Source organism: Vulpes vulpes, chromosome 5, assembly GCF_048418805.1.
Source record: "Vulpes vulpes isolate BD-2025 chromosome 5, VulVul3, whole genome shotgun sequence".
Classification (NCBI taxonomy): domain Eukaryota; kingdom Metazoa; phylum Chordata; class Mammalia; order Carnivora; family Canidae; genus Vulpes; species Vulpes vulpes.
Genome location: NC_132784.1, coordinates 115,260,348 through 115,284,255, shown reverse-complemented (window position 1 = coordinate 115,284,255; position 23,908 = coordinate 115,260,348). Strand labels below are relative to the sequence as shown.

The following is a 23,908-nucleotide window of genomic DNA, read 5'->3' as shown; positions in this document are numbered from 1 at the left end:
CAGTGTCCCCAGGGCCCTGCTGGAGCGTAGCTACAGCCTTACCTCGTACATGCTGTCAAGGTGCCCACTTCTCTGAACAGAACCGTCACCTGCTTCACCATCCTCCACGGCACTTGTGGTATTTCTCCTTCGCGTGTTGTGTGGCTGCCACTTTTTCCACATTTCAGGAGCTGTCTTACTTGTGTCATTCTGTCATTTCCAGCCAGGGTCCTTGTCCGGGTTGCATCCTGTGTCGTGGGAGAGTGCTCCCAGCTGCATGAACTCTCCTTTGTCCCCCATGACCCAGCGTCTTTAGGATGCAGCCCTACGTCTTCAGGCTCCTGCCCTACACGTTGGCTGAGTCAGTCCTGCACTCCTTCAGTATATGGTCCCTTTCTTCCTGAGAATTAGGTTTTGTGATTGGCCTGGAGGCCGGGAGGAGAGGTACACGTGGGCCCCAGAGGACACAGGTTGTCCCATAAGGTAGTAATCTTTGGGTCCTCTTCACACAAGGGGACGTGCTAATTCTGCAGGATCAAATGGTTCCTGGGAATCCAGAGATCAGGATTCACATCATCTAGGTGTCCTCGTCTTACGTCTTGGGGTTCCACCTTTTCCTAATCAGAAGTGGACCTTGGTCTGGCTGACTTGAGGGGCTGAAAATGCAGCTGGGAGCTCAGTTCATCTCTGCCTTGTCCTGGGTTCAAGCCTCAGATTTTGGGTGTCAGGGTGTGTTACATGCCGCCAGGGAGGTCCTTCCTCCTTCACCCTCAGCCTTTGCTGTCTGCGCATGGCGTCAGCAGCACCGGCGAGAGCCATCTCGTTGCATGGCCCTTGTAATTACTGCCTCCCTTACTTCTCGGGGCCTGAGGTGGCTCAGCCGCTGCCTGCCCCTTCTACTGGTTCTCATCCCAGGGCACGACTGGCCGTGGCACTGTGGGGTACCACATCTCCCCCTAGTGATGGCGGGCTTTGGGTGAGAGCCATGCCCAGAGCCCGATTCCTCTGTGAGCCCGCAGCAGGTGGGGCATCGCGTCCTTAGGGGTGAGATCCAGGCCCTGGAACCACAGCATCCACTAACAAGAGTTTAGGTATCCTGGTGGGCGGGAGGGCCAGAAATAAGAGCTAGCTGAAGCATGTAGGTCATAAATGCTTGCGTGGACTCTTTCCTAATAGGTAACAGGTTTGGATATGATTTCTTGGAGTTGTCCAAAGAAGCATGTAAATCATTCATCATTTCACTTCTGAAATCAAAGATGATTTTGAGATAAACCTAGGTATCATTGATTTATTACTTTAAGGGGTGGATACAATTTTTGGTGATGGTGATATAATTTCTATTTTTAGGAAGTTTTATAATAGGGTGTCATATTGCCAGCTCATTAAAAAAAATTGTAAAAAAAACCGAGTCCTGCAGCTTAACTACTGACATTCATGAAAAACAAATCAGAACACATACTCAAAGCTAATATCTCTCTCTAATTTTTTCAAGTTTTATTGAGATACATTTCACATATTGTGAGTGTGCTGTTCAGTGGTTTTAGCATATCCACAGATGGTTGTGCAACCATCTCATCTACTAGTAGGAAAATGTTAACACCCCTCCCCCACCCCACCAAGGAAATCCCCTGCCCAAGAGCAGTCCCTGCTCCTCGTCTCAGCAGGAGGCAACCAATAATCTACTGTCTTTGTGGATTTGCTTATTCTGGATGTTTCACATAAAGGGGGTCATATAATATGAGACCTTTTGTGGCTGGTTCCTTTCAGCCAGCTTCTATACTTGCATTCCCTTACATCAAGATTAGTAACATTTCTTTTTTCATAATAAGGGAGAGTCAGAACATTGCAGAACAAAGCTGAGACTTCCAAAACCATCTCCACTTGATGCCATGAGGGCTCCATCAGCTGGAGCTTGGTGAGGAGTTTTTGGTTATCAGTAGCAACTATTATATCACTGTGTTTGTGAATTAACGCGTAATGAAGTATTTCAGTGATTTAGTTCTTTAATTCATTCATTGATTCATTGATTCATTCACTCATCCCTCCCTTTTTTTTTTAAGATTTTATTCATCTATTTATTTGAGAGAGAGAGAGAGAGCGCGCGCGAGCACACAAGTGGGAAGGGCGGGCAGAAGGAGGGGGAGATCCCTGTGAGCAGGGAGCCCGATGTGGGGCACGAGCCCAGGACCCCGAGATCTTGACCTGAGCTGAAGGCAGATGCTCAACCCCCCCAGCCCCGCAGGCGCCCCTCACTCATCCATTTGAATTCACTTTGTGGAAGGATGGAATGAGGAAGAACTGCATTCCAGTTGGTGGTATTTTTTACTTTGAAAGCAACAGTTTTTTGGTTTTTTAAAGAAGCAGAACGATGTAAGCCCATTCTCTGCTGCTGTCTCCCCGTCAGAGGAGTGACGCGCCTGGTCACGGAGTTGTCATCTTCATCCCATTGGTTGGGGGCTCACAGAGTTCTGTAGGGAACAATGCTGGTGGTGCGTGGGTCAGGGTTCAGGACCTCCCCACGAAGGCTGGGGAGCCACAGCGGGGGGCCCTGCAGCAGTGTTGGGGTGACTGCGGAGCGGGGTTCACAGCTGTGGCCACGTGTCAGCCTGCCCGGCTCTGTTGTGCGCTGACGCCTGTTGGGCGTGTGTGATGTGCCGGCCTCGTGGTCTCATTTGAACTCACGTAACCGTGGCTTCTGGGATCCTCCCTTCCAGGTGACACGTTCAGGTGCCCTGCGTCGTAGAACTCAGAAAAGGCGGAGCTGGGCTGTGACCCGTGCATCCCGGTGCCGAGGCCTGCGTCCACTCCGTCCTTCAGCGGTGATGATAGTCCTCCTGCCATCGCTGACCTTGGTGCTGCCTTCCAGTCTTGGGCTGTTTCTGCTTAGTGATCATCTTTATCTTGCCACTGGTCTTGCCTTTTCAGTTTTGATAGAATGGTGAATTGATAGAAGTCACTTAAAATAATTGATTAATTGTATTTTAGTAAGAAAAATGGGAAGATACTAAATACTCGGCAGGTACCTGGGTGGCTCAGTCGGTTAAGCGTCCGACTCTTGATTTCAGCTTAGGTTATGATCTCAGGTGGATCTCAGGGCACCCTCTGTGTGCTCTCTTATAAATTTTTAAAAAATCAACTTAAAGATAATGGCATGCAACTAATTTTATCCAGTGGAGTAGTCTAACAAGGAATGGAGAAGTTGAGGAGTTAGATTTTCTTAAGAATGTACTATCTGATATCCTAAATATTTAGGAATATGCTGCTGATTTCAGCTGCTGAGACAGTGCAGAGGGAGAGAACCATTCAGATAATTACTGTCTGCTCTTAAAGGGATTATAGACTTGAGGCTTTTAAACATTTCCATATAAAAGTTTTCTTTTAAATCCTGCTTGACCATTTATTTCTGTTGACTGAGGCTTTGTATGCATGGTGTATACTTGAATAATCTAATCTGGAGATTATAAGGCAAAGTAGATACAAGTAGCCAAGTTAGAAGGACATCAGCCAACCCACAGCAGGAATATGAGGGTCTAAGAGCAACTGTAAAGCTGCCTCAGAGAAAAGAAGCACATCACAGGCTTCATTTTTTTTTTTAATTACTTTTTATTCATGAGGGACACAGAGAGAGAGAGGCAGAGACACAGGCAAAGGGAGAAGCAGATCCCTGCGGGGAGCCCGATGTGGGACTCGATCCTGGGTCTCCAGGATCACGCCCCAGGCCGAAGGCAGAGCTAACTGCTGAGCCGCTCAGGGATCCCATATCACAGGCTTCTAATGATCCCTGCTCATCTTTCTCAGAGCAATCCAATTATTTGATAACAGAAAACAATACTAGTTTCTTTTAAGTTTAGCTCTCAAAGCCAGGTTGTCCTTCCAATAGGCTTTAATTAACCACTGAGTCTGTAGCAGAAAGGAGGAGTGAAGGAGGAGCAGAGAAGACGTGATTACGTGTGCTTGTCCTTCTGGGTCACTGGCCATCGACTTTCATTTGCCGTGTGTTTAGGGGGTCATTTAAAACAATGACAACAGGGCACCTGGGGGGCTCAGTTGTTGAGCATCTGCCCTTGGCCCAGGTCATGATCCCCAGGTCCTGGGATCGAGTCCTGCATTGGGCTCCACAGGGAGCCTGCTTCTCCTTCAGTCTGTGTCTCTGCCTCTCTCTGTGTCTCTCATGAATAAATAAATTTTAAAAATCTAAAAAACATTGACAACAAAACCACATTTCTGCAGTTATACCATTTAGTTAAATACTATATACATATGACTTATTAACTTTAAATTTTTAATAAATGCTAAAGTGAGCAGAGTACCCAAGTAATCTTGGGCCAAAGAGTTTATCTTGTTTGTCTTTGTGACTTTGGCACCTAGCACGGTGCTGGACATGCACGTAGCGACATGTTTGAAGGAATGAGTGAGTAAACTAGGGATCATGTACCAATTTGTAAAGGGGTGCACCTATCCTTTTCATCCATAAATCCTTCTGTTAGGAATAGAATGTTTCATTTGCTTTCCCTGGGTATTTGTCTCATTCCTTTTTTTTTTTTTTTAAGAATTTATTTATTTATTCATAGAGATGCAGAGAGAGAGAGAGGCAGAGACACAGGCAGAGGGAAAGCAGGCTCCATGCAGGGAGCCCGATTGATGTGGGACTTGATCCCAGGACTCCGGGGTCACACCCTGGGCCGAAGGGAGGCCCTAAATTGCTGAGCCACGCAGGGATCGCCCTGTCTCATTCCTTTTAAAAGCTCACTAAACTCTGGGGTCCGAGGGTAGCTCAGTCGGCTAAGTGTCTGCCTTCAGCTCAGATCATGATCCCAGGGTCCTGGGCTCGCTGCTCAGCGTGGAGTCTGCTTCTCCCTCTGCCTCTGCCTGCTGTTCCCCCTGCTCAGGTTCTCTCTCTTTCTCTCAAATAAATAAATACAATCTTAAAAAAAAATAAAAGCTTACCAAACTTCATTTCAAGTAACTTTCTCTTATAATAAGATTCAGTAACAAATAAATTAAAAGCATATTTAACACATATTTATACAGAGTTTACTATGGGCCTGATACTCTTCTCCATAGGTTATGTTCTTCTCATGAAAACCTTATGAGATGGCTATTGATATTACTCCAATTACATGGAGAAACTGAGGCATAGACAAGTTAGGTAACTTGCTCAGAGTTACCAGCTAGTACGTGTCTCAGCGGGATTTGCCCCTTTGTCTGGGCTCGAGAGTCTGTGCTTTGCCACCGCAGTAGGTACACTCTTGTTTTTAACAAATACCAGCCCTAAACCTATTTCCATCTTCCCAGAAGACTGTCCATACCACTGGGGCTTTTCTTATTGTTTACAGTAAAATTTTGCTAAAATAGGCATGTTTTCACAGTATCATTCACTATATTTCTCTTTTATCATCAAGCTACATAATGAATATGTTGTGTTACTTAAAAAGCTACATTTAAGTAACCGTATTTGAAATATGTCTTGTGGGATCCCTGGGTGGCGCAGCGGTTTGGCGCCTGCCTTTGGCCCAGGGCGCGATCCTGAAGACCCGGGATCGAATCCCACGTCGGGCTCCCGGTGCATGGAGCCTGCTTCTCCCTCTGCCTGTGCCTCTGCCTCTCTCTCTCTCTCTCTCTGTGTGACTATCATAAATAAAATAAAAAAAAAATTAAAAAAAAAGAAATATGTCTTGTAAGAGTTACGTTGATCAGCTCCTGCTGGTGGCAAGTGGGGCATTATTTCAGTATGTAATGATGGGTGGGTGTGAGTGTGGGGTTGGTAAAGTGTTCTTTCTGTCTGAAGCATCTTTGAGGTGTCAGAAGAAATGAGAGTCATTGGATCAAAAGGATTGGATTTTTAGGCATCTAGCTGTTATTTTTGACATCTGTGCTAGGCACCTGATGAGCCTTGAACCTAGGAATGCCGTTGGTCTGCTAATAGCCCTGGGACCTGAGGAATTGGAGTGTCTCTGCTCCTTGCCTAATTCTGTGACCCAGGAGAGTGCTCTGAAGATTCACACTCTACTTTGGTTTGAGTTTGGTATCACACAAATCAATTCACGTTTTTTGTTTTTGTTTTTGGGTTTGTTTTTTTTTTTTTCACGGCTATATGCAGCCCTTCTTTAAAAGCTTTTGGGATATTACTATTTTAGTTGTTTAAAGTCCCCATTAGCCTGAAGTTTTAAAAAATGCAATGTCTGAATTCGCTGTGCCGTCATAAAAACAAAAGGAATCGTCTGTTGAATTCACTTACAGTTACAGCAGAAGGGTTACATGTGTTGTTTCTTTTCAAGTACTACTGTTTTATTTCTGTTTTTAACATGTATGCCTTCCCTCGCTCCCCAGTAACCAGTACCTTTACAAATACAGTATCTTGTAGAAATTGCTTTTTGTTAAAGATTAAAACCAGCAAGCAATAATAACTGTTTTCTGTAAATCTTGGTATTTGCCAAAGTATATTCTGTGGGACACTACTTTTGGGGGATACTCTGCTGCAGTACGGTTTTGTAATTATAAGCTGAGGAACAGTTGCATGAATACCACCCCTGCAACATACGTAAGGTGCGTGGGTCAACACACGTGCTGAGGAGCTACAGTATATATTAATATGTTAATAATACTGAGGACTCCTGTAGTGGTAAAAACTGGTTAGCTTTGCTTAGCTCCACATTTCCCACATTTGTTTGAACCTAGAACCCCTTTTCCCCATAATATCTGCTAGTTGTCTGATGTCCTTTGTGCTCCACAGGCTGATCTTTGAGAAATAATGGTGTGTAGTATAGCAGTGTAACAATATAGTATTTTAATGAGGTTTCAGAATAACGGTCCATCCAAAATCTACTATTATTATTTCATCCCTAGTTAATAAATCGATTTGAGGGAGTAACACTTAGAAATTGTTAGAAATTGAAGATGCAATGAATTTTCTTTGAATTTATATACTATACTTCCTTGCATTTATAGACATGTTATTTACAAAAGATTTGATTTCTCTACTTAATGTATAGTGTCAGAATGATAAGCCTGATTAATTCCAGCTATTCGGATAGTTATACAAATCCAAGATAATGTAAAAAAGAATTTTTTTTTTTTAAGAAATGCAGTTTTATCACTGTAAACACTTCATCTCAAATTATGCTAACAAAATATTCTCACGTTGAAGATTCTGGGTGGAAATTCTTTAGAGTATAAATATCAGTGATTTATAATTAGTTCAGGTGCAAATATATATAAGTACTTCTGAAATGCTTGAGATTGTTTTAAAGCATTTCTTTTGTAGACTTTAGCTTTTATTACCTGTGTATTTGCTTGCTAAATCATTTCCTCGTAAAGTAATTTACAGATTCTTAATATGGCATATCTCATAAAGCCTTACTTATTTAGTGAGCTGTATCCAAATTGAGAATGGAGTGAAACATGGAAATAAGGCAAAAGAGAGATCTTATCTAATGATGAAGGAGGAAAAACATTTTGAGCAGTGATAAAAATGAGAACTCAAGACTTGACCATTAAAGCTAAACAGAATGATTAATAATTACTAAACCAAAAAGAAAGGCATCTGTTTGTTGAGAAGTCCAGATCAAATATCAAGAAGTATTAAGTCACCACAGAATGAAAGAACAAGAAAAAGAACAGTGAGGAGATGCTGAGAAAGATGAAAAGATGCTGGAAATGAAAGATGAAGTTAATTGTGGTGTTGGATGTGGAGGAGGCGGGAAAGCAGGGGCCAGTCCACAGAAGAGTCAGCCTCAAAAGGAGCAGAAGCAGCAGCAACGACAGGCGCGGGTACCACTGTCACGGTGGCTGCTGGACATCCTTGTGTGCCCCTCCCTGGCGAAGGATGCTCGTGGCTAGGAAGGACCCCCGCGGAATGCAGCTGCCGGCTGCCTTCTTACACGGGAAGTCTTTATCTCTAGAATATATCCAGAATGGTCCAATCTCTACTCTTTGTTTTTGTATTTTTCAAATTAGCATACACACATTTGTTTCTAAAATCCTGTCATGTCAGCAGTTCTTACTAGGCTTTAATCAACCTGAAACGTTAAGATTTCCTTTAATTGCTTTTCGCTTCTTCGGTACTTTATATTCCTTTGTGCTGTGAGAAAGGATAGTAAAGCCTGGAGTGTCACCACTTTTATAAGAATGGGGACATCAGGGCGAAGCTTGAGTAGCTTATGCAAAGAATGAAGGGAAGAGGCTTTCAAGAGCAGGAGTTTGGTATTTTCCCGGGGAAAAACTCTGATGGCTAAGTGAGCAGGCTTTCTGAATTTAACTTTTATATGCTTGATTCTGCACTCCAAGTATTAAATCTTGAAGCATTATCTGTATCAGCACTGACTAATCTGCCTTTCATTATACAATGGATAGCTGATCTAGCTTTTCCTTTTAAGCAAATCCTTGATGCATTAGATCGTTAAAACAAATTCTAACATTTGGTGCTCATTAGTGGTGTAACCGAAACAAAAACATCTTAATGGTTGATCCCAGAGTATTTTGAAGTTAGTGTAACTTTGCTAGAAAGGTATCAATTACAACCAGGCCATGAGCCAACTTTCAAAGCTGTTTCTAAGTAAGACATTGAGTTTTTTAGAATGCAAAAAAATACATTATGTGGCACTGTGCCTTGTGGCAAGGAAGCAGAATGGAACAGTTACAATGGGATTTGTATTGATAACAGTGTTTCTGAGTAATTTAAGATATTGTCAAGCAGAGTTCCGAAAAACTCCCCGATGTGTTGATGATTGCTTTATTTTAGTTATAGACCACAAAAAGAGGTGTTTTGAATATAAAGGATGAGAATCACTGGTCAGCAATTAAAGCTTCAGACTCAACATTTAGGGTTCATAGCTCATTGACCAGACTAAAAATGGGATATGGTACATTTCAAGAAAACTGGCATGTATTCATCTATTAAGGTAAAATAATGTTTGTTTTTTTTTTTTTTTTGTAATCTAGTGGATTAAAAAGGTAAATTCTTAATTCAGATACCCTACTGTTTGTTTTTGGCCCAGCAAAAGAGTTTGGCAAACAGGATATTTCTTTGAATACTCAAACCTAACTTACTTTGCTTGAGGTAACTGTCAAAGAAAGGCAGAAATATTACTAACATTAGATGTGCACTTGAAATTGATTCTGCACTCCATTTGGCATCCTAAAGCAAAGTAAATAAACAAACAAACAAATAAATAAATAAATAAGAAATGGAAGACAATGATTAGATTGACAGTAAATACAATCTAGTGGTTTACGTGTGTTTTGACTTTTAACCACAGACACTATTCTTTGAAGGGACTCTTTTCTTTTTTGATCCTAGGGTAAGTATTTTTTATTTAAAATTGTTTGAATTTGTGTAATTTCTCAATGAAAGATAAAAGACTTAAAAGTACATAACTGTTAGATGTGTTTTCAATGAGTATTTTTGAAACATTACATAGATCTGCAATGTTCCACACATTGGCACTGGAAACATTTCTTAACCCAGCTCTTGGCGAGTTTCTGGTTATCTGAACAATATGTTTAAGTTGTTTTGCATTATTGACTGTATTGAATTGACTGTGAATTGATTTGTTTTTGTGTGTGTGTTTGTATATTTTGGTTTTATCTGGACTTGAACCAGACAGTTTAATAATAGTGCTATTGAGAGAGAATTCTGAAGCCTTACTCTTTACTTTTTTCCCCTCCATAAAATACATACTTTGGGGTGGAAGTATGTTTTTAGGTATAGGATTTGGAAATGTATGAATCATTTGACATGCTCCAATATTCAGAATAATTTACAATGAAACTGAATTCTCTGCAGTCAATGTCCCTTATTGAATAACTGCTATTTTTACTTAAAAAATGTAAATTTATTAAGTTCCGCTTGTAGGATACTTTGAAAATATATTCTAAATATTGGTTTCCTACCAGTTTAATTTTTAATTTTGAAAAAATTCAATTCAGTTAAAAACAAAATTAAAAATTTTAATTTAATAATAGTTTTAATTTGTTTTGGTTTATTTTATTTTGGTCCAGATCCACATTATAGAATGTTGCTCATATAGAATAAAATGTCATTAACTCCAAATAGGTTGGAGTAATTTCTGTAATCATTCTAGTGGTACTTCTGTAATTTTTTATTGTTTCTTGAGCTTCTTGTTTTAGGCAAGTATTGCCTACTGCTTTTTTTTTTTTAACCTGATCTAGCTGGTATGACTTACATGGAGAATAAGAGCTGTGGGTATTCATTAGGAAGAAGAATGGTAGAAGGTAGTAGATCTGTTTGGAAAGTATTTTCGGGCAGCCCGAGTGGCTCAGCAGTTTAGCACCGCCTGCAGCCCAGGGTGTGATCCTGGAGACTCGGGATCAAGTCCCACGTCGGGTCGGGCTCCCTGCATGGAGCCTGCTTCTCCCTCTGCCTGTGTCTCTGCCTCTCTCTCTGTGTGTCTCTCATGAATGAATAAATAAAATCTTTAAAAAAAGGAAAGTATTTTCAATGATACAAATAAAATCCAAATGTCATCTTTATGATGCTGAAGAAGTGTGGTTAACAAGTACATAAAATGTCAGGAGAGTTTAAGGGCTGTGTCAGTTGCTGACACTTTCCATTGAGAGGTGTGGGAGAGCTAGAAATCCGTAAGAGAAGATGCTCTCAAGTTCATTTTCTTTCTTTTCTTTTTTTTTTTTTTTTTAAAGATTTTACTTATTTACTCATGAGACACACCAGAGAGAGAGAGAGAGAGAGAGAGAGAAGCACAGAGACACAGGCAGAGGGAGAAGCAGGCTCCATGCAGGGAGCCCGATGTAGGACTCCATCCCAGGTCACCAGGATCAGGCCCTGGGCTGAAGGTGGCGCTAAACCGCTGAGCCACCTGGGCTGCCCTCAAGTTGATTTTCTAATTATGATGAAAAACACTGTTTTATGGGTAATAGCTTATCTATTTCAGGTAATTCTTTACGATAGATGCTCTTTGCATGTGGTAAAACATTCAGAAGGTCTAAGTGTTATTAGTCTCTCTAGCCTTGCCCGGTCTTAGAAGGGACAGTTGACACGAGGTCTTCAGTATCCTTCCTGAGTTTTGATCCACATACAGTGTGTATGTGATATATGCATATAGTCTATTTTTCAATCTATTACCCTAACCATACCACGCCGCTAACAGCGTCATGTGGCCTCTTCCCTATTTAACAACACAGCTTGGAGATCATTCATTTAACAGATGTGTAGTAAGTGTCCGGCTGGCCCGGATCCCGGGACAGCAGCTGTGAACGAACCAGACGAGACCTCTGCCCTCCCAGAGCTCACCTCCCAGGAGGGGAGTTAACCACACATGGAGAGAATGAGTGAAGACTCAAGCAGGGTGATTTGGCAGTAACACATGACTGAACTAGGTGTTTAGGGATGGCTTCGGAAGCAGTGACTTTTCACTGGTGACCCGACTGACAGAAAGGGCCCAGCTGAGTGAAGATGAGTGGAAGGAGGCCCCAGGAAGCTAAGAAATCCATGTGGGTGAGGGCATGGAGGGTGCTGGGGTCAGGCAGGCAGGTGTTAGGCCAGGTAGGGCCAAGGCACAGGGTTTGGGTTTCATTCCAAGAGTGATGTGAGGCTATTAGAAGGCTTGTTTATGTGCTTGTCTGTTTGGTCAAGAGCGTGATACCTGCTTTAGGGTTTTGAACAGGCAGTGCTGGCTGCTGTGAGGCTGGATACTGTAGCTATCTGTGCACACGCAGCTGCTTACCAGTCCGTTGTAAGGGCGGTGGGGTATGTGCTCAGTCCTCTTTGGTTGACCTTTAGGCTGTTGCCATTCTTGGATCTTGTGAGCAATGCTGTAGTGGCACTGTTGTGTATGTGTAGATAAATCTTGTAATTTTTTTAGGGTGGGGGGAGCAGACAGAGAATCCTCAAGCAGGCTCCATGCCCAGTGCTCAGCCCAATGTGGGGCTCAATCCCATGACCCTGAGATCATGACCAGAGCCAAAATCCAGAGTCAGACGCTTAGCCGACTGAGACACCCAGGCACCCCTTGTTTAAACATATTAACAGGAAGTTTTAAAAGTGTGGCAGCAGGATGATTCTCATGAAGGAGAACCAGCGATGCGTACAACTAAAATGCGTTTTGCAGAAGACCAGATATCTCCACCCTGAATAGCTTAAGGGGACTGGGGAAAAGTCAGAAACATGTGTAACCTTGGTAACCAGTGTGAAACGAACATTTCTGAGTCCCTCAATTTAGCTTTCTAATAAAAGTAACTTTACTGAGATATAATTTATGTGTGATGAAACGTACCCATTGTAAGTGTGCAGTTTTAGGTGTTTGGCACATCTCTACAGCCCGTAGCACCAGCACAGTCCAGATACAGCACACGTCCATCACCAGGGAAGCTCCCGATGGCCTTGCACTCCTGGCTCTGCTCCCCACCAAGCCTCAGACCCTGGTCAGCTTGTCACTGTGGGCGAGCTAACCCGCTCTTGAACTCATGCGGCTGGTATCACGTAGTTTGTCCTGTTCGGTGTTTGCCTGCTTTTGCTCAGCATGTTTCTGAGATTCATTCATGTTGCATGATGAGTAGTTTTTTTCCTTCTATTGCTAACCGTTGTATGGTTACACCACAGTGCATTTATCCATTTGTCTATTGGTGGACTTTGGGGTTGCTTCCAGTTGTTTGTTTGTTTGTTATTATAAGTAAGTCTCCTATGAACGTTAACATACAAGTGTTTGTGTCGAAACATGTCTTCACATCTATCTGATTAATATTCAGGAATGGAGGGCAGCCCGGGTGGCTCAGCGGTTTAGCGCCGCCTTCAGTCCAGGTTGTGACCCCAAGGTCCTGGGATCGAGTCCCACGTTGGGCTCCCTGCATGGAGCCTGCTTCTCCCTCTGCCTGTGTCTCTGACTCTCTCTCTGTCTCTGTGTCTCTCATGAATAAGTAAATAAAATCTTTAAAAAAATATTCAGGAATGGAATTGCATTATCTTATGGTAAACTTACGTTGAGCTATATGAGAAACTGTGAAACAGTTCTCAGAGTTGTACTGTTTCTCGTTCCCACCAACAACATACGAAAGTTCCAAATGCTCCACATCCTCATCCACACTCCATGTTGTTAGTCTCTTTAATTTTAGACTTCAGGTGGATGTGTGTGTAAAGGCATCTTATTTGCTTTAAAGTTTTGGCTTTTCATGTGCTTGTATTCCATCCATATACCTTTTTTTTTTTGGCAAAATGTCTATTTAAATCTTTTGCCCATTTTGAAATTGGATTTTCTACTTGTTATTGAACTATAAAATTTATTTACGTGTTCTGGACTTAAGGCCCGTGTTAAATGTTTGTATTGTGAATATTTTCTTCAGCCTATGGCTTGCGTTTTAATTTTCCTGATAAAGTTTTTTTAGGGTATAAATCTTCATTCATTTTGATGATGTTTAGTTTATCAATGATTCTTTTTTTTTTTTTTTTAGTTTATCAATGATTCTTACATGGTTTGTGCTTTAAGTGAAAAATCTTTACTCAGCCTACGGTCTCGAAGATTTCCTCCCAGATTTCCTTTTGGAAATTTTTTTTTTTTGTAAAAATTGAGAATTTATTATAGGCTTCAAGTTCTAAGGTCTAAATGTTCTAGCTCCCCCATGGCATTAATTTAGCTAGGAATTCTGGATGGATGGTTACTCTCTTCTTTCTCTTCACACTCCAAGTCTCTGTCTTTTGCTCCAAAAAGGAGACCAGGTCTGGCTTTGACACAATGAGACCCAAGAAGAGGAGGTGTCCGTAGTTCTCTAACATCACATCCCTGTAGAGTTTCCGCTGAGTGTGGTTCAGCCATGTCCACTCCTCCTGAGAGAATTCTATGGCCACATCCCTGAATGTCAGCAGTCTCTGAGACCCCGCCATTTCTGTTCCTTTCACCTCGTCCTCTTGCGTGCTCTCTCACAAGATCTTCGTGGAGAAATCCCCTTTTGGAAATTTTATATGGTTTTAGCTTTCACTTTTAGGTTTTATTTTTATTAGAATCCGTTTTGGGTATTGAGTGTGTATTTTTATTGTGTGTAGTCAGTAAAATCTACTGGAAATGTTTGCACATGGAGACAACTTTAGTGGCAGTTTGGAGACTGCAGTGAGGAGAGAAAAGATAGCTGGTGTGAGCTGACAGCAGCAGGCGAGTTGGGGAGCTGGGTACAGGACAGGTTTGATGGTGTCTTAGGGAGAAAAGGAGTTGGGTGAGGAGTGAGCATGAACTGCATGGGGAATATGGGCTTTATAATTCACTGCTCACTTCCAGCTTTCTAGGAGGAAGATTCCACAATAATAATAGTGATAGCATTTAAAGCTTAAGTATTGCTTACTATGCACCTAGCAATGTTCTAGGTATTTAATATAAACTCATTTAATCCTCACAAAACTCACACAGACACTATTACTATCCGTTTTCAAGACGACAACTAAACGAGAAGGATTATTAACTTGGACACGTTCATGCAGCTCATAAATGGCAGAGCCAGGTAGGTGTGAAATGTCTCACTTTTGTCTTTTTTTCTTAAGATTTATTTATTTTAGAGAGAGAGAGTATGAGCGGGAGGGAAAGGGGGAGAGAGAGAATCTCAAGAGGTTCCCTGCTGAGCATAGAGCCTGACGTGGAGCTCGATCTCAGGACCCTGAGGTCATGACCTGAACCAAAACCAAGAGTCAGACACTTAACCGTCAGCACCACCCAGGTGCCTAACTTTTGTCTTAACCATAAAGAAAACAGTATCTGAATGCAGGAATAAATGTCAACTAATACTCAGCCTTGGGACGCCTGGGGGGCTCAGCGGTTGGGTATCTGCTCGTGGCTCAGGGCGTGATCCTGAAGTCCCTCATCGGGCTCCCCCAGGGAGAGTCCTCCCTCTGTGTCTCTGCCTTTCTCTCTCTGTGTCTCTCATGAATAAATAAAATAAAAAGGTTAAAAAAAAAAAAAACTCAGCCTCAATATCATAGAGAGAAAGCACGCAGAGCGTCGTGCCTAACTAGAGAACAGATGCCCCATCTAAAGTTCGGCCACAAAGTAAAACAAAAGCCTGTATTTTTTGAAAAGCCAAACCTCTGGAGTTTTAGAAACAGCTAGATAGAGGCACCAAATTAATAAATAAACAGAGCCACCAAACAAAGCTGCCAAAAAGGAAAGAAAGCCACTAAATAAGAAAGAAGCCACCAAATACATACATAACCATCCATTCGTTCATCCATCCATCCATCCATCCATCCATCCGTACATATATACTTAAAGCCACCAAAGTAGTTTCTATTGTATTTCTCTCATATTTTTATCACCACTAACAAGGATGTCCCTTCCGTCTTTGTCCAACACGTGCATGTGTCATGGTGTCACTCTGCTCCCATGTGCCTGGCTGCTCCATCCGCATTTACTGTGGTGCCCATGTCATTGCTCCAAGCTGAGTCCTGCGTCTTGGTGACATATCCCTGTGATTGAGCACTTTCTTAATCCCATCACAAAGAGCTGTTCTGGGCTCATCTTGTCCTTTGCCTACCTGAGCCCTGTTCCTAATAATTTCTCCAAGGAGCTCTGGTTCTTCCTCGTGGAGAATGGTGTTTGAAACAAAGATCTAGACACTCGGTGTCCTCATTGCTTTTAGCTCCAGCCAGTGGGCTGACTTTGGGAGTCATACATAAGTGTGCGTGTGCGAGTACACATGGCATACCTATCTCCGTGTATTTCTGCATCTGTTCATCTGTATAAATACCCTCCAGTTGTATTCCAGTCATAGGGCCTTCTTCTTTTAATGCAGCCTGCTTCCCATTAACCTCAGTATTTTATTTATTTGCTCGAACCCCTTAAACGTACAAATCTTCTGCCCATAATTAGCCAGATTCTTGCTCCAGGACCTGTGGGCTCCCCTCTCCCAGCAGCCATGCCCCAGCCCAGGGGACAGGGAAAAGGGAAGAGAAGGGAGAGGTGAGAAGGGGAAGGACTGAATCTTGGCCCATTACTCTGCCGGGGGGAAGAACTGAGGGAAGGAGGGCTGGATGGAATTTTAAACTTGAAAATAGTCAATTTCATCAATTTCTCTTTCTCTCTGTTTCCTTCCTGTCACCAGCTAAGTTCCTAAAAGTGATTGTAGTACTCTTTATGTAAGCCTTTTGTTTTATTTTTGACATTTGAATCTTTAATCCACCTGAAATTTAGTTGGGGGTGTTTTAGGATCTAATTATACGTAATGTGTCCAAGTGATTAGCCGGATACCCCAGCATGGGTGTTCACTGGTCTTTCTTTCCCCTTCTGAGTTGAAATGCCATCTCCACTGGATTCTGTTTTACATTGTTCTTCTTCTGTATTCCTGTGTTCCATTTGTCTGTTTCTTCCACTGTATGTCCGGTACTGGGACCTCACCTCACGGGCTCATTATGAGCATTGCAGGAGAAAAGCATGTCAAATGATTAGTAATGGGTAAAAAGATGTGAAATGCACACAGTGGAATATTGCTCAGCCATAAACAACAGTGAGACCTTGCCATTTGCAACACATGGATGGGCCCTGAGGGTGTCCTGCCAAGTGTGACATAAGTCTCACGAGAAAGACAAATACTGTGTGATCTTACTTATATGTGGAACCTCAGAGACAAAAACCAAGCATCTAGAGACAGAGAGCAGATTGATGGTTGCCAGAGGCAGGGGGTGGGGGAAGTGGGTGAAGAGGGATAGAAGGAAAAAACTTCCAGTTACAAAAAAAACTACTTATGAGGATGTGATGTGCAGCACGGTTAGTGACGCCGTAGTGCATATTTGAAAGTTGCTAAGAAAATAAATCAAGTTCTCATCACAAGAAAAATATTTTGTAACCATGTATGGTCAGTCACCTAGGCTTACTGTGGTGATCATTTCACAATATAGACAAATATCTAATTGTGTTCTACACCTGATGCTGATGTAGTGTATGGTGATTACACCGCAGTAAGGTGGTTAGAGGCGGCTGTCTACTGCAGTCAGCACGTACTACGCATTGTTATCAGCATCTCAGTGGAGAAGGAATCAGATATTGAAACAGTAGGAGAATAAACTGCAAAAGAAAAGTAAAAAGTATAGTAAGAAGTACTGGCATCTCTTTCCATAAAAACTCAGAACTTCTCATTTACAAAAATGAGAAACTATGCTTTGGGATGACAAGAACTCCTATTCCTTATAGTCAGATGAATTACTTTAAAAAACACAACCAAGGTTAGGTGAAGCTCGGTTATTTACACTCAGGTGCTGTAGGTTACATCCTAGGTCCCATAGCAGGGTTTGTCCAGCACCGCGGGGACAAACAGGTGCCAGGCAGCGGCCTGCAGTCTAGCTGGGGAAACTGACATCTAAACAAATAAATATAAATATGAAAATGCTGACATACAGTATTTTCATTTGTCTTCCCTGATACGGAAATTTTTATTTTTTAATTTATTCACGAGAGACACAGAGAGAGAGAGAGAGAGAGAGAGAGAGAGGCAGAGAAACAGGCAGCGGGAGAAGCAGGCTCCATGCAGGGAGCCCGATGCGGGACTCGATCCTGGGACTCCAGGATCAGGCCCTGGGCTGAAGGTGGTGCTAAACCTCTGAGCCCCCCCGGGCTGCCCTGATACGGAAATATTTATTTCGGAACTGCGCTGAGCCATTTCCCTAAACAAAGGATGGGAAGGTGAGAATACCTAAATAGTGGTTTTTTAAAAAAAGATTTATTTGCAAGAGTGAACGAGCACGCACGAGCGAGCGCGCGAGCATGGGGGGCGGGGCAGAGGAAGAGAGGGTCTCGAGCAGACTCTGCTGAGCGCAGAGCCCAGCACGGGCCGATCCAGCCACCCTGAGATCACGACCTGAGCTGAAACCAAGAGGCCGACGCTCCACTGAGCCACCCGGGCGCCCCTTAAATACTGTTTTGGGCCAGCTTCCCATGAACTGCATCTCTGGAGTACTTACGTGTCTACCCCCACACCCAAATCCCTATGCAATGCCAATCTCGGAGAAGGCAAAAAGGCACATTTCGGGAATGCTTCTTTAGTATATTTTCTGCTTTTAAAAACATCAACTCCATATAGTCCATGTTCAATTCTGAATAGCGAATGCGTATAACCCACATATTAGCAGAATGATGGCCATTTCTGTACCTTCCTCTAATATTTCCTCTGCTGCTTCTAGTCCTGTGACTAAAATCACATAAGTAATTTGTGTTTAAGATCAAAATAATGCATTTTAAAATCCTAAGAGTCTGTTCTCTGTATGTTCCACACCTATGACAGGATGATTTTTGAGCCATTCTCTTGTAAACGAGAAACACGGTATTGAGGGTACACCGCCAGCTGTGAAACCTCCATTCCGGTTTTTTGTTTGGTAACCGTGTGAGAAATGCCAGTTACTGAAACTGGGGAGGGAGAGTGGCGTTCCCTGTAACCCTGGTTCGTGCGCAGAAAGGGCCATCTGTGCCACCACGGTGCTAGACCGGTGACCGCGTCTGTATGACGTCGACTTTTCAAGGTCAGCTGACACCAGCCCCAAGCCTTGGGCAGCAGCTGGCCCAGGACGGTGCTGTGGGAAGTGACACTACCAGCAGCAGCTGCCGGTCTGGATCCTGGGGCCGCCCGGTGGCACGGGCTCCCTGTGCGTGCGCAGTCACAGGTCTTGTTTCTAGTACATGTTTTATTATACCTAATACATACGGAGCATTTTATCAAGTGGAATTATGAAAGTTTCAAAAATTAAAAGGCCAGAAAGAAGTACCAGTTGGGTTGGAGCAAACGTCGCGACACAGAGGTTACCTGTGGATCACATCTCCGCACAGCTGGAGGCAGAGGAAGCCCTGACCTGCCCGTCCTGACCACAGCGTAGCGGAGGTTCGGGGACCCTGCGTCCCCAGGGAGAGCCTGTACTCTAGGGCCAGTGACATTAGAGCATCTCCCCCAGGAGGAGTGAGGACAGGAGGGTGGGGATGACAGCCCTGCTGGGCAGGGTGGAGGCTGGCTTGGTCCCCGGGAAACCCTGCCACGGTCCCCGCCCCTTTCCGTGCCTTCGGGACGTGGGCAAGATGCATGTCCTGTGTGCTGGTGGAAGCGGCCTGGGCGCATCCAGGAGAGACACGCGGTGGGTCCTGTGCCCCCGAGCAGCAGGCGGCGGCCTCAAGTGACCCCCCTCCCCCTTCTTCCTTCCCTCCTCCTCCTCCTCCCCTCCCTCCCCCTCCCCCCCTCCTCCCTCTCCATCTTCTTGTCTTCCCCCCTTCAGTCCCACCCGCTCAGTTTCCCTCTCTCCCTCTTCTGTTTCCCACTTTACCCCGAGGCTGGATTCTAGGCTTCCCAGTTCCTGTCCTTTGACAGGCCGGGGGCTGTGCTTTGCTCTTCCTTTCGGGGGACCTGGCCCAGATCTGGCCTGATCCTGGGGTGCCTTCCAAGGGCCGCACCACCCTGGAATCGTACACAAGGCTGTGTGGAGAAGCTTCCATAGTTCTTCTAGTTTCAGAGGGTTTCCTGGGTTCTCTGGGTTGACGATGTCCTCGCTCCCAGACGACTCATTGGGCGGCTTCCATCTGCCCTTCGGGTGTCGGGGGAACTGTCTGCAGCAGGGCGGCCCTCAGAGGGGACGGAACTGCTCCATAGCAGTCTAAAGGGACTTGACTGTCCCCCAGCAATTCATTAATTATTACATTCCTGTGCGTGCCTCAGCATGGGAGGGTAACAGCTTTGCTTTTAAAAACCGTAGTGCGCTTAGGCTTGTAACATGCAGTCTATAGTTATTTTCCATATTTCAAATATTTCTAACCAATGGTCGGCTCCATTTAAAACAACGTAGGTATTCTCATGTTAATTGTATTTTTTCCAACTCAGAAACAAAGGCATTCAGTGTTTTTGAGGCTGACTGTCCAATGGAAGAACATTGTTTTTGGAATCAGTTATAAATTCATTAGAAAAAAAATGTCAGATTGATGGCATCTGGGGTTTCTTGTAAGGCTTTGAAGGCGGGCAGGTCAAGTATAACAAAACAGTAATGTAGACTTTTAACTATAGTTTTTTCTAGTTGGTCAAGGAGCCCAAGTTATTTTCTGGACTAGAATCCTCATTCCCGTGAATCGTCTTGATAGCCTGGGGAGTCGCGCCTCCCGCGGTGCCAGGGCCTCCGCACCTGGCGGGTGTCAGGGGCTAGAGCAAAAACGTTCTCCTTGGAATTGGCTGCTGCGTTCGTCTCTGCACTGATAACTCTGGCCTCAAAAACAAAATGCCCATTTCTGAGGGTCTTAATTCTCCTGGGACGTCATCAAATCTAAGTAACCAACGCGAACCCCTCACTCCCACTTTTTAAAAAATGCTGATGATCGACCGTGGCTCAGAGTGCGGGGCTGAGCCAGCAGAGCGTCGTCACAGGGCCGGTGTGGGTGTGATGGTGAGCGGGCATGGAGGTCCTGGTGTGTGTGCGTGCGTGTGTGTGTGCATTCGTGTGCGTGTGCATGTGTGCTACGTACAATCGGGGTGAACAGGCCCCGGCCGGGGGCAGTTTCTGCCTTGGGATGCCCCCGTGTTCACGTGGAGCCCCTCTCTAGCCTCGAGGGTGAACGTGTCTTCTGCGTCTTAGTGATGAAGGCCGTGTCAGGCCGGTGTCAGGCCGCCGTTTGCGGCGGCAGAGAAAGGAAGCGGCGGGCGCCCCGCGGGGCAGGTGCAGACCCGCGCCCCACTCCCCACCCCTGGTGCCCAGCATGGCTGTGTCTGGGCCCCTCCGGGGCTGAGGCGTGGACTCTGGCGCCTTCCCTGTCGCTCCTTGGAAGAGGAGCCCGCGGTCGGGCCTAGGTGCTCAGCTCACCGTTTTGCTTTGCTTCCCCTCCGGGGGTGCGGGTGCGGGTGCGGGTGCGGGTGCGGCTGACGCTGTGCTTACACGAAAGCTGAGCCCTGGGGGACAGACGGGCGCCGAGCTGTTCCAGTGAGTGCAGTCTGGGGAGCAGGACAGTGGCTGCTGCAGCGCCCCGACGGCCCTGTCTGTCCTGGGGGATGGAGGTGGTCCAGTGTACAGCGTTTGCAGATTTGTCTGGGGGGGGGTAGGGGGGGCCCCGGGGGACCCTCGGGGCGGGAGCTGTGGGGGAGGTTTGCAGACACGGGGTGGGGGGGCCTCTGCCCGTCGCACTCCCTTAACTCAGGAGCTGCCACAAGGCCAAACAAACAACTCGACAGCAGTGGACAAATTCTGGCTTCTTTGTCCCCGCCCTTCCTGCGTTAGGGTGAGCACAGCAGCCCCCGAAGAGCCCCGTCGGGACCAGGAGCCCCAGGACCTGCTCACCTCCACCGTCCTCTGCTGTTCCACGGAAAGGAGGCAAAAGGAGCTAACGGTTGGCTTCGGCGCTGGAGGCGAGGTAAGAGAGACCCGCGGCGGAGGGTGCCTTGCGGCATTCTCGGTCGTCGGAAAGGCCTCTCAGATGCCCTTTCTTCAGTTTTCTAACTAAAGGAAAAGCTGTGTCACCCTTCCTAACAATATATACAGAAGTATTGGACACTCTGGACTCGGGAAAGCAGCAGGTTTTAGCCAACCCTGAGTCTGACCCTTTGCAAGACTGGCACGTGCAGGTGGCCACTAGGTGCCGGCAGGTGGGTGCCCAGCGCGGGCCGCCTCTGTTGGCCAAGTCTTCGTTACTGACGCCAGGCCGGTCGGAGTTTCGCCGTTAACCTTGCTTTGTTGCCGAGTGCTTTCCATGCTCAGTGGAACAAAATGTAAAGAATGAACTAGCTTAATTTTGAGTGCGAAATGCTTCCTTTTTAAATCTCAGAAGACCTTTACTCCCCGCCTCTTGAAGATCTTTGGACTCTCCCAGGTTGTGCATAATGCTAAGAATACTGTCATTTATACGCTGTAAGGGAATGTGATTTGAATGTTTCCTACCTAATGCGACTGGTATTTTTCCCCAATTACGGGAGAGGCAGACCATCACTCTCCAGTTTCAAAAACAGAATGCAGCTGGCTTCAGGAGGGCTGAGCTAACAGAACATTTAATATTTTGAAAAATATGTCCTGGGGGGAAAAGACTTTTCTGTACAAAAAGATACTAAATTATTTAGCTTGGCAGCTCCAGGGTGTGAATATTTTGTGCACCATGACTGTCATTTATTTTTTATTGAGTTCAAATGGAAACATTGCAAACCTTACTCCGACGTGCAGTCCGTTTTGAGATCTCATCAGACCTCTGGCTGCAGCTGCCAGCGCGTCCCTGTGATCCGCATAGGCGCATTCCACTCGAGGGGATCAGTACTTAATTTTCAAAATTCTCAGCAAATAGCAAAGCTGCAGCCAGAAATTCCTGCTCTGACACTCCTTCCGGGCCAGATGAAGCTAATAATTCCCGGCTGTGTTGCTGTCATTCATTACTAATCCAGGTATGGCTGCTCACTGGTTTTAATTTTCTTTTTCTGAACCCAAAGGCAGTGTTTGCCTTTTCCCATGAGAAGGCAGAGAGGACATGCCCGAGATTCCGGCGCCTGGAGGGGGGCCTTCCCTGCCCGGACGCCCGGGCTTTGCTGCGGGTGTGAGCTTGCACCTACACTCCCAGCGGTGCAGGGCCGGCGGGCGCCTGGGCCTTTGAGAAAAAGAGCGCTGTTAGGGATTTGCCCCTAACTTTTTAAAGCTGGTGTCATAGGAAGAAGCTCTTTCTTACCACATGGTATCAACTGATGCCACTTGCAGTTTGAGGACAGAATGTTGAATTGGATGGATAGCACGTTTTAATGTTTATTACAAGTCTTGTTATAAAAATAATAGAACTTTGGGAAACATTCAAAATGTTCTTGCCACTTAACATTCTGTTAAAATCAGATCAGGGTGTATTGATCTCATGTTTTAAACTGTATTAATGGATACTTAAAAACGGTGTGTGTAGGGTAAAAAACGTGGAATTTGGAATTAGGCAGTTTTGGCTTTGTCTCAGCTGGCTCTGGGACTTTAAGCCAGTGGCCTAAGATCTCTGAGTCTTAGTCTTTTTATCTGTAAAGAAGCACAACGGCATAAAAGAGGGTCAACGGTCTGGTAGAAACAGAGTGCCTCGGGCATACTTGGTGCTCAGCAAATGGTACAGTATATATTGATTAAGAATAATCCACCTGCCTACCTACTTGCCTATCTATGTTTATCTTATAGATCTTTTTTTGTCCTCTCCCCTTTTTAAAAATCCAGCTGTGTTTTGGGGGGTGCGAGGTGACTCAGCCATTTAAGCATCTGACTCTTGGTTTTAGTTCAGGTCACGATCGATCTCGGGGTCATGAGAGTGAGCCCCACGTCGGGCTCTGTACTCAGTGTGGATTTGGCTTGGGATTCTCGCCCTCTCTCTCCCTCCCCCTACTTGTGCCTGTGTGTGAGCTCTCTCGTTCTCTCTCTCTCTCTCTCTCTCTCTCTCAAAATAAAAATAAATAAGGCCCCTGGGTGGCTTAGTTAGTTAAGCATCTGCATTCGGCTCAGGTTGTGACCTCAGGGTCCTGGGATCAAGTCCTGCGTCTGGCTCCCTGCATGGAGCCTGCTTCTCCCTCTGCCTGTGTCTCTGCCTCTCTCTTTGTGTGTGTCTCTCATGAATAAATAAATAAAATCTTCAAAAAATAAATAAAACTTAAAAGTTAGAAACAAACAAAACACTACAGTTAATCCACTCATGAATGTAGCCATTCGGTTGACAGTAAAGACCATAAATGTCACACAGTGAACAGAGATGAACAGAACATAGATCCATGTCCTATCTTTGAGGACATCCCCGGCTTGAAAGGGTTGCTCAGCCTTTCAGAAAAACAAAATATAAAATTATCTTTTTTTTTTTTAAGATTCTATTTTTTTAAGTAATCTGTACAGCCAATGTGGGGCTTGAACTCACACCCCGAAGGTCAAGAGCCATATGCTCTACCGACTGAGCCAACCAGGCGCCCCTAAAGTCATCTTATTACCACTCTCTTTTAATGCGGCCACAATGCCTCACAAGGAAAACATACTGTGAAGGAC

General features: G+C 44.8%; 1 protein-coding gene across 23 annotated transcripts in view; it reads left to right on the top strand.

Annotated features, from left to right (window-relative positions):
• DISP1 (dispatched RND transporter family member 1) overlaps positions 1–23,908 on the top strand; it is a 160,103-nt gene that overhangs the window by 43,548 nt on the left and 92,647 nt on the right. For 19 of the 23 annotated variants that reach the window (XM_072759740.1, XM_072759742.1, XM_072759749.1 and 16 more), the window contains one exon: positions 21,158–21,290. The exons of 2 other annotated variants lie outside the window; for them this stretch is intronic. The gene's annotated coding sequence lies outside the window, so the exon portion shown is untranslated. Of the gene's footprint in view, positions 1–21,157; positions 22,306–23,908 lie in introns of those variants that run through there. 2 more of the 23 variants (XM_072759751.1, XM_072759733.1) reach the window with 2 other exon arrangements.